The sequence below is a fragment of the Acomys minous genome (genome assembly GCF_964271855.1).
Source record: "Acomys minous genome assembly, chromosome: 3".
NCBI classification, from domain to species: Eukaryota; Metazoa; Chordata; class Mammalia; order Rodentia; family Muridae; genus Acomys; species Acomys minous.
The window spans coordinates 52120178-52131706 of NC_140485.1; the positions used below are offsets into that span (position 1 = coordinate 52120178).

Consider the following 11529-nt stretch of genomic DNA (forward strand, 5'->3'; position numbering starts at 1 on the left):
ACAGGTCCTGTGGCTCTCCCTTCATGACGGACTCCACAGCAACACCTCCACAACAGTCCTGGAAAATGGGCCAGAACGGGTTCCAATCATCTTCTCTGGAGAGAAGCTCTGCGTCTTTACTCAGCGACAGGCAGCTCTGAAAACAGCCCAGACCCTCAGCTCCCACCTCCTCTTCTTAAGACACCTATTCCCAGACTCAGCCTTGAGGCCCAGGGAGAGGCCACTCTCTGTTGCCAGGGCAACAGCTTCATTGTTCCTGGGCAGTTGTTGAGCTCCAGGCCCCCTCAGTTCCTGGTCTGGGCTTTCTCTACCATTGGGAGCCAGTGGAGCTGGCAGGGCCCCCATTCTACTCCTCAGGATGCAGAGGAGGGGGGAGACCGGCTGGCTGGTCACCATGCCAACATTGCACTGCCCACATTCCTGCAGGAGGGAGCAGCAGGGTGTTCTGCAGTCTAGAGAGCAAGTGGTGAGCCCCTTGGGTCACCTGCCCAAAGGCCCCTGCTATTGGCCCAACCACGAGCCTGAGGGCTCACAGTGGGAGTGGATTTTCCTAGCATGGATATTTTTTGCTCCTTTTGCTCCATGTTTGCAGGCTTAAACAAACCTTGGTGCTTAGGACTTCCCTTGACAGGACCTGAATCTTCAACCAACAGGCGGGTCAATCCTTAGGTAAGGCAAAGGAGGCAGCTCATATCCCCCAGAGCTGGGGTGCTGTCATTTCATCCACTTACTCTTATCCGGTCTCATTCACTTAACATTTACCAAGGTGACTCGGGACCATCTTGTCAGTTAAATGCTACCAAAACCAATTCACACTCGGGGGAGACTCTTCAACCTGTAAATGGTCCAAAGTGGCCCAAGCTTTCAGGGGAGTAAGGAGGACCAGGTCTGCCTGGCTCCAGCACCCCCACTTCAGAAGAGATCACATCTCCCCACCAACCACAGCATCTTGATTCCTGCCGTGCACAACAGGTAAATTGATTATTGACTAAAAATGAAGCTGGCTCAAGGAAGCGAAGGGCAGGGCGCCTTGCACTGTGGCAGCTGCTCAGTTTTGCAGTGAATTCTTAAATAGATGTGCAGGGCAGCTACCTACTGTGTCAGGGCAGTGAAGAAATGACAACTGCTTGCTCACTCACTCTTTAATGCCCTTAGTTAATAAGTACTAATGGAGCCTATGTGCCACGAGGCCTTAAGGACACGACAGATACTATGTGTGCTGAGAGGGACAGGTGTGTAAACTGTTCCCCTCAGTCTGACGGAGAGCAGGAGCTAGAGGCATCCCTACACGTGGTGTCTGTGACTGAGGACTGGCAGGGGGTGGGGGTGGGGGTTGGAAGCCATTCAGGCTGTTCAGTGGAGTTTCCCATGTGCTAAGCCATGACTCACACACGGACTGAGCTGACAGTGACTGTGACACTCCTCTAGCTCAGCCTTCACCCAGTCACCGCCGTCTTTGTCATATCTGTGTACCACCTACCGTTATCCGAGTAATGATTTTCTTTACTCTGACTAAGGTCTAAAAATAGGGGCCGGAGAGGTAGCTCAGCCAGTGCAGTCCATGCACAAAGGCTTGGGTTTGGTCCCCTGCAGTGTACAGGCAGGGGGTGGTGTGGTGGTGGGCTCGTGCCACTCCGGGCTGATTTTCTCTCTGACTCAGAAGGCATGGAGAAGAATTTAAAAGGCAAGAGTTGTCATTGGTAAGTCATTTAATTCTATTGTGGGGCTGCCACACCAGAGCCCCAACTCCAGCTTGCTGCCACTAAGTGATGCCCACACTAGAAAAAAAAAAATCACAGATGCCTCTTGGATCCTCCTAGCATACATTTCTGTGTGCCCCTGTAAAACACAGGCCAGAGCCCTCCCAATGACCGCTCTACACAGTCTTCTCTGTGCTCCTCCCTCCCATCTACTGATTCCATGTTTTCATTGTGACAATCTGCGGTGGGCTCCACTCTCACATCCCGCTCTTCACTTCCACCTGTCGCCTCCAGATCAGCACTGTTTCGTCTCTTCTTCCTCCTACGCCTTCACTCCATCAGCTGGTCCTCACTCCAAAGGGGAGCCCCTAGGGCAGTGATTTCCCAGCCTTGCTTTGCACAGCAGGGCCCGAGCCACTGAGTGACTCACTGGCAACCTCCTGGATTCTGTTTTCTGTTGGCTTTTGGCATTTTCCCTTCTAAGCACGTTGCAAGAGGAAAACCAAGCAGGGGATTATTACATTCTAAGAACGTAAAATCCGAGCCTGCAAATCCTGCCCTTTCCTCAACACACACACACACACACACACACACACACACACACACACACACACACACACACACACTTACACAGGCACACATGTACACACATGCACGCATCTATCAGTCTGACAGTCTGTTGTACTGAAGTTTTCTTCCAGCTAAAATAGAAGGCCATTTTAGAAAGCAGTCTGTCTAGTGTGCATTTTCACTTCATTTCCATGAAACAGGCAAGCCAGGCTAACCTAAGAACACAGAGATGGGAAACAGATTAATGGGTTCCTTGATTTGGGATGATGAGAATTGGGGGGTGGGTGAAGAAGACAGGCGGTGGGGGGAGGGGGTGTTTGCTTGCAGAGTTGTCAATGTACCCCACGGGTTAGGCAAGTGCTCTTCCACAGAGCTGTACCCCCAACCTTTGTTTTGGTTCTGGGCTGATGAAAGTGCCATCTCGTTGTTGTAGTAATGAGTGCCACTGGGAGATTATAGTCAAGACCATTCTGAGTTGTACGATTTCAATGGCTGAACCATAAAGAATGTGAAGTGTACCTCGAAGCTGTTACCAACAGATGAGGTTACAGGAGGGCAAGGAAAAGAGGGGGCAGGGCCCTTGACCAACCTCCATCCCTCCTGTACCTATTGTCAGTTCTGCCCATCTCTATCACCCACCCTGTCAGCCTGTCTTCAATTCCTTCCATTCACAACTTACTTTAGTGATAAATGGAACTGGCACTTGGTTAGCCCTGGTTTTGAGTTTGGCAGGAGTTCCTTGTTTAAGCCCTGTTGAGGCTGGTGATGCAAAGCTCACTGATCCAGGTCACCCATTTCCCCCAAGCAGAAGGTTAAAGGAATAGAAGCATCTTTTGGCCTCCTGTGCTACCTGAAGCCTCTTCCGCTAGCATACCCTCCTTATAAAACTAGGCCTTTCCGTTGGCATCTCCCCCAACCACCCTTCAGGCATCGACACTTTCTACCAGCCTGCAGGCTCCCCTCCAACCTAAGCTCCCCCAGGCTGTGCCCACCTGGTCCACGAACAGGAGCGGTGGCCATGAGGGACATTCAGACTGCGGTGTAAATTCCAGAGTTAATAGTAGAGTGACAGCAAACTCAGAACAGTCAATGCAAGGCTTGAGACACTGTCAGGGAACCAGGGCTTTCCTAGAACGGCCCCCAAGTTGCTTTAAACCAAAAGCAGCGCCCTCAGCTAGTGAGTGAATGGAGCCAAAGTTCACATATAGGCTTGGATTCTCCAGGTGGCTGACTTGCCATATTGGTTGACCTCACAGCCTCACTGGATTTCTTATGCAAAAGCCAGGGCAATGATTAGTTAAGACCAGAGCCTCCCAATTCAGAGCGATGGTATCCAGGGGCCTTCGGGTCAATCTAATCATCCGAAACCCACACAACGCCATTAAGCATCTCCCACAGGCAGAGACCACATCTCCTATCCTACCTAAGGCAGCTAGTCCTGCATGCTGGGAGACTCTGTCGCTGTGTGGGTGGGTGCATATGTGTACACATGCGTAAGTACATGTGTTCAGGTGCATGCATATATGTGGGTGGGGTGCATGGGTGGGAAGGTGTGTGAGGATGTGTGTGCACGTCTATGTGGAGGCCAAAGGTGGATGTCAGGTCCTCAATCAGTCTCCATCTCATTTTGAGACAGTGGTCTCCCAGTAATCCTGAAGCTCCCAATTGGGTGAGGCTGGTTGGCTAGTCTCTGAGTCCCTGTGCTGAAACTGCAGGTATTCGATGGCTCTTACTGTATGCGTTTGAGTGTTTTGGCTGTAGGCACACATGTGCACCATATGCATGCCTGGTGCCTGTGGAGGTCAGATCCCCGGGAACTGGAGTTACAGATGGTTGTGAGCTATTATGTGTGAGCTAGGAACTAAACCAGGTCCTCTCCAAGTGCAATATGCACTCTTAAGGGCCGAATGGTCTCTCCAGCCCGAGGCTTATCTTTTTTTTTTTTTTTTTTTTTTTTTTTTTTTTTTTGAGACAGGGCTTCTCTGTGTAGCGTTGGCTGTCCCAGACTCTCTTTGTAGACCAGGCTGGCCTCGAACTCACAGCGATCCACCTGCCTCTGCCTCCCAAGCACTGGGATTAAAGACGTGCGCCAAAACTGCCCGGCTGAGGCTTATCTTTTTATGTGAGTTCTGGGGGTAAAACTAAGTTCCTTGCTGGTGTGGCACGCCCTTTATTGTCTGTGCTATCTCCCCAGGCCTGTTCCCCAGGAATGAGATCCCAGCCCTGATTGTGCTGTAAAACCACAAATAAAGCACTGGCAATATAGGAATCACAAGTATAGCCAGGCATGGTGGCTCACACCTTTAATCCCAGCACTTGGGAGGCAGAGGCACGCGCACTGCTGTGAGTTCGAGGCCAGCTTGGTCTACAAAGCAAGTCCAGGACAGCCAAGGCTACACAGAGAGACCCTGTCTGGGAAAAAAAAAGAATCACAAGTATAGTAAACACAGACAGCAATAGGACCAGGAGGACTTCCAGATAAAGGATCTGTGATCCCCGGCTGACTGGGGACAGCAAGGACTAAAAATGTGGGCATGTGGGGCTCTGCATCAGGATCCTATGTGACTAGCAGAAGTCGGGGGAGGTGGGAGACCTTGAGATCTAGCGAACTGACAAACTGGACGTCAGGGGGGCATACATCTTCACTAAATTTCCACACCACATCAGGCTAGGAGGAAAGAGGTGTACTGTATAGCATGTGACACTGCAAGCTGCTGCTATAACTGTTCTTCCTAAACTCCCCCCAAGGGAACTGTGGCCATTTAGTGGAGTGACTGTGCACTGACAAGAGAGAAACACCAGCATTTTCAGGGCTTATCACCAGCCCTCAGTAAATGAGAATTCCTGGTCATGGGTTGAGTAAGGAATTAAAATCTTGAAAAATTAATGGAGTTTCGACCAAATGAGTGAGTGTGGGACAAACAGACTCATGCCTGCCCTGCAATTGCTCTTCCAGGCCCTGAATGTAGCGCTGAAATACACTCTCAGATGAAGGCTGATCTGACCTGTGGAATAAGGAGAGTCAAGGACCAAGAGAGGGTGCCTGGTGACATCAGTCCCTAAACAAAGAAGCCAACCAAAATCAGTGCTGGGCTTTGGGGGCAATCACAGATCAGTGCCACCACAGAAGACTCAGGCAGGGGTGGTATCCTGGAATCAACCCACATGAGCTCCTGAGAACAGGTCTCAAGGGTGTGTGTGTGTGTGTGTGTGTGTGTGTGTGTGTGTAGTATATGATATGGTGTGGAATGGTGTGTGTTTGCAGGTGAGGGTGGTATAGTATGTGTCTGTGTGAGTGTGTGTGTGTATGTATGTAGGTGTGGTATGTTTGCATGTGTGTGGTGTGTGTATGTATGGTGTTTGCATGTGTGACTGCAGTGTTGTAATATGTGTGTGTATGTGTAGTGTGTGATGTGGTATGTCTGCAGGTATGTGTCTGTGTGAGTGTGTGTGTATGTATGTATGTGTGGTATGTTTGCATGTGTGTGGTGTGTGTATGTATGGTGTTTGCATGTGTGACTGTTGTAATATGTGTGTGTATGTGTAGTGTGTGATGTAGTATGTTTGCAGGTATGTGTCTGTGTGAGTGGATGTGTATGTATATATGTATGTTTAGTGTGTTTGCCTGTGTGGGTAGTGTGTGTATATATGGTGTTTGCATGTGTGAGTGTCATAGTGTATATGTTTATGTATGTGTGTGTGTTTGCATGTGTGTGGTGTGGTGTTTGCCTGTGTGAGTGTGTGATGTGTGAGGTGTGTTCACACGTCTGTGAGCCAGTGCATGTGTTAGAAGGCAGCATAGACAGCACACGTTATATACAGAGCCAGGCTCTCTTAGTGAACCTGGAGCTCACTTATTCAGCTTGTCTACCCGCCAGCGTCCTCCAGGCCCGGCTTTCTCCACCTCTGGAGCACAGGACTTACAAGCAGGTGGTCACACCTGCCTGGCATTTGCATGGATATTGAGCTTCCAAATTCATTTCCTCATGTTTGGGAGGCATCACGAGGTTTTTCCCATGACCTCGTACGTCTTCAGTGGCAGCCCTTGGAGGTTTGCAATCTAACATGGTGCTGGTTGTTAACCAAGGAAACAGGAAACAGGAAAATCAGGGTTTCGCTGGCGCTCCTGTCCTCCATTTCTGAGAGCCAGGTTACCTGAAAGCCACTGATGACTCTTGTCGCTTTCTCATTTACTGTACCTGTGTGCTTGTCTATCCTGCACTTGGATACTTGTGGCAGCAGGTAAGAGTAATCAGACTGGCGTCCTGTGTATCGAGTCCTATCAACACAGCCTCTGATACCCACTATGGTTAGATGAATGTGCACAGCAGGGATGGATCATCCCTGGGGGGGGGGGGATGTTGTACAGAGGGATGGTTACACCCGGAGCGCATTGTTGTTGTTGTCCTGTTGGAATTTAAGTAGGGCAGTGAAGATGGACACTCCTACAGTGCAGATACTGAGCAACCAGGCTGCGCCACATTACAGTTTAGTGAGTGACTGGGGCTCTTCTTACAAGCAACTCTCAGTGAGACTTGAACTTGAAAATGTGGTTCTGTTATCCTAAAGCTGCAGTCACAGCTTCCTGGGTCCTATGTAACAGTCAAGGGAAGGTTCTCCAGATTCCTGTGGGTTCCAAGCTCCCATATTTCTTAACAGTGTTGAGGTGGTGAGCAACTCTTTTAAATCTCAACTCCCTCCACTGACCATGGACTGCTATGTTGCTATGCTAACCTGCAAGACCACAGGTTACCCCACAGGTGGCCACCCTCTGAGTGGCATACTGTTGTCCTCCAGCAGCCTCCTGCCCCCACCCCAGCGTACTTCTCCCTAAAGAGAAGCCAGTGCTCTGGGGGTAACTAGGGACTCGGGACTAGAGTGCTAGAGAGCTTCAGGGCCTGTAGGGCTGGAGAGGCAAAGGCTTAACTGAGCTGGGGTTGTTCTCACTGAGGGAAGGGCCAGGCCTGTCTCACAGGGGTGGTCAAAGGAAAGGAGGTACTGAGAGAGGAAAGAAGAGGATGAGCAAAGAAAGGGTCTACCCAAAAGCTCACACATTTTATCTTTTAAAGCGTATCACATCCTAGTCACTTGTCTTGACGGTGTGTCAAGCCACATCATCAGGGGAGACCCTTGTCCTCAAGGAGATGACACACCCTAGCCTGGAAGCCATGCATAGGGGCACCTACCTGACTCTGGTTCCAACTTCTATCTGAAAGCTGCTGCCTCCAGGGACATCTGTGCACCTCACCACCACAGAGCACTGGGAAGGAGAGAGACCTCGAGGCTGGTTACTTAAGGGAAAATGTGATAGACGGAAAAAAATGACAGAAAAAATAGCCAAAAGAATAGACAGAAGGACTCTGTGGAATGCTTGAACGTCCCTGGCATGGCACCATTAGTCACACGAGCCGAAGTTAGAAACAACCCAGGTTTCCCTCCCCTGCTGAATGCCAATGTGTGTTCACATGGTGAACGGTCCAGCCATAAAAAGGGATGGGATTCTGACAGGTGCTACAACACGAATGATTACGGAAGTTACTGTACTGAGGGAAGCTAGCCAGCCATGAAAGGACAGATGTCGTGTGATTACTCCTATGTGAGGCTCCTAGAATGGGCAAGTTCATAGAGTAGATGGGACATTGTTAGTGACTGATGGGACAGGGTTGGTGTTTAGTGGAAACAGAGTTTGTTAGAGACGAACACATCCTGGAAATGGACGGTGCTGAAGGGCATAGCACACCAAGAACATACTCAGTACAACTGAAGTGTGCACTTACTATGGTATACTGGGGCCAGCAAGATGCGACAGTGGGTAAGGACACCTGCTGCCAAGCCTGATGACCTGGGGTCAATTTCCAGAACCTAAATGATGAAAAGAGAGGACTGACTCCCACTAATCGTTCTCAGACTTCTACAAATGTGCCACGGCACGTTCATGCCCACACATAAGCAGACACACAATTTACACGTATTATATATACTTATCATACACACTATTTATATGTGCATTCATGTTTGTGTGTGTGTGTGTGTGTGTGTGTGTGTGTACATACACACATATCTGGCACATCGTGACACTCAGCTGGAGCGAGCACCCAGCATGCCCCACTGAGCTCACCTAGGAGTAGGTGTGCAGAACTTGCCTGGGTCTAGGGACGGACGGTGCTGCAGATCAGAAGCACAGAATCTCAAAAGCAGCAGCAGACCTTGGATCAGGTCGCCTGGGAAGTGATCTCCTTTATAGTCCTCCAGCACCTTCAAATCTCCTGCAACACATGCTGCAGACCCAAAACCAAGGAAGAGCTGGGTGAGCACCTTGAATAATGGACATGAACCCTAAAGAGAGTTGGGGGGGGCGGGACACAGCTACATTTAAAACAGCCTCTGAGGTTTTTTTTTCCTTTAAATCCTCAGCTGTGTTTATTTAATAGGTAGTACATTAGTCATATCATTTCTTCATGAGACGCTTGCCTTGCAAAACCTTTGGTTTCTGAGCTTGAACATGGGTCATCAATAACATGGTTTTCCTATTGTAGTTCATTCTGAAGTTCTTCATGCGAAGGAAAACCAAACCTAACCCATGCCTCTGTGGAAGCTAGTCTCTCTGTCGAAAGGTACAGTGCACCTTCTTACAGGGCCAAAGTGAGCCAAGTGTCCCATCCTCTCAGCTCACTCCATGCTGTGCTCCAGGAATTTTTTCTGAGAAAAGTAATAGGCTGGGCAGTACTCCATAGCGCCATGGCGCCCCTCACTGCTGGGTCCGCCATGCTAAGTGAAAGACTCCACTCCTACCTTAAGGTGCACGCAGCACAGCTCAGCCCCATAAAACACAAGTAGGGCTGCGGGCCCCCATTTCCAGATCTTCCAACTCTGCAGAAAACAACTAACCAAACTGCCCAAAAGCTAACTGTTATGGTTATAACACTCTCTTACTCTGCTGGTTTTGGCTTTGTATAGTTCTGGTGTTTTTTTTAAATATGTTGCAGTCCAAACAAAATAGCTTTGTGGGTGAGATCCAGCTGGGGACATTCATTTGTTCTGTGCGTCCAGTGCTACACAAATGACAGGCTGGGTTTGTTTGAATATTTCTGATTATGAAGGAGTTCATTGCTAGCTCTAGAAAAAAATTAATTTGTACTTATGTGTAACTCTGTGTGTGCCTATGCAGGTGTGTGGGTGCTGGCAGAGGCCAGAAGATGGCACAGGATTCCCCAGGAGCTAGAGTGACAGACGGTTGCAAACCGCCTAAAGTGGGTCTTCTGGGAGAGCAACAAGTGCTCTTAATCACTGGGCCATCTCTGCAGGACCCACTTACTTTTTATTTACTTTTGTTTGTTTCGTTTTGTTTTTCAAGACAGGGTTTTTCTGTGTATCCCTAGCTGTACTAGAGTGGCCTCAATTATCCACCTGCCTCTGCTTCCTCAGCCCTGAGGCTAAAGGCATGTGTCTCCATGGTTGGGCTTTTCTTTTCTTTCTTTCTTTCTTTCTTTCTTTTTTTTTAAAATAAGTTCTAAGGAAGATCTTAAGTAAAAATCTACTCCTTGAGAAGATGGCTCAACCAGTAAAGTGCTTGCAATGTTAGCTCGGAGATCTGAGTTCCATCCTTAGAACCCATGTAAAATCTGGGCACAGTGGCCCATGACTATAATCCTAGGACTGAGGAAGCTGAGACAGGAAGATGTCCATAGCTGACAGGCATGCCGACTCAGTGAGAGACCCTGACTCAAAACATCAATTCACAGATGAACACCCATTTGCAGACAGACAGACAGACAGACAGACAGACACACACACACACACACACACACACACACACACACACACACGGACTTATGTGACCCTGCACTGACAGCCTTTGGTTGCAAAGAGACTTCTCTAGTTAGTGCTGAGAGTGGCATATGTCACCAGCATCTTTGAGCACAGATGCTTGGGCAAGCTCCCTGTGTGTGTGTGTGTGTGTGTGTGTGTGTGTGTGTGTGTACTTTAAGATGCCACATCAGAAGTCCGCTCTGCCTCATAGACACTGTGAACTTAAGAGACAAATCCCAGCACTTTAACTTAAGTGGATGAACCTGGATTTTCAGTCATATGCTACTCTTCACTCACAACTGAGACAGTAACCAGGCTTCGGGGGGCGGGGGGAGGGGGGACGGACACTGAGGTACCTGAGAAAGGAAGAAGACACTATACCCAGACCCTGGAGAAACTCTGAGGAAAAGCCAAGTAACGTGTCTAACAGATCACAGCTTAATAACACAAAATTATTATTGCTCTGCAGCATTTGTCACTAAGGCACCTTAGCTAAGAGGCATCCTTTTGTCACTCCCCCCAAAAAAGCACAAAGTGAAAACAGAGAGGGAGGGCAAGACCTTTCCTGACCAGGCTTACAATGCAACAGGGGCCCCGGTAGTTAGTTCAGCCTGGGCAGACTCTAGAGCCCTCAGCTGCTCCAAGCAGATGGGATGGTTCAGAAGCCGGACTGCCTGCTGGGGACACTTACAGGTGACCCACATACAGCCATCCAGCCCCACCACCGGCCAGGCCCCAGGCCTTCAAGGATTAAAATACTGTGGCAACCAGATGGTCTCCGCCTCTGAAGGGGGCCTATCTGCCAAGGATTGACCAGGGCACTTAAGCACGTCATTTAGAAAGCCTGCTACCCCCACACCTGCAAAGCCAGCTCTAGGGTGGTGGATAATAAATTCAAGGTCATACTCAGCTACGTAAGTGAGTTTGAGGGCAGCCTGAGCTACGTGAGACTCGGTCTTTAAAAGGGAGGAACATAGTGACCAAGGGTGGCCAACAGGAACTTTTTAATGTGAGGCTCTCTCTGCGGGAATTTCCTTCTATTTTAGTCTGCTGTGAGCCCAGCCTAAGCATCGCCTCCCCCAGGGAGATGTGGCAGCCTGGATAACTAGTCAAGATACTTCACAGCCCTCCCCACATCTGCTGACCAAGTGTAAAGGTCGTTTTCCTGACCCATTTACCGTGGGACTTAAGTCAGCTGACTTGCTTTGGTCAGTAAAATGTACATAGGAGCGAAGAAGGGAACTTTGGGGAAGTCATCATGTGGCTCCGCCACCACTAATGTCCTCCGGTACCATCATCACCCTCCCTTCCAAAAGGGGAAGAATGTGAGACAGAGCCATAGCACTGGTGGAAATTAGTGTAAAAAGGATAAGATTTTTAAAAATTCTTGTTCGTGAGCCACTGATGTTAGGCTCACTTGTTACTGCAGCATACGCAGCTCAAGCTGACG

The 11529-nt window shown here is 49.2% G+C and overlaps 1 long non-coding RNA gene across 1 annotated transcript; it reads left to right on the forward strand.

The window, feature by feature from the left end:
• Window positions 1-309: 309 nt before the first annotated feature.
• LOC311594012 lies at window positions 310-6017 on the forward strand. The gene is made up of 3 exons (XR_014777902.1): window positions 310-466; window positions 593-669; window positions 5227-6017. It is a non-coding gene; the product is annotated as an uncharacterized lncRNA (long non-coding RNA).
• Window positions 6018-11529: the final 5512 nt, after the last annotated feature.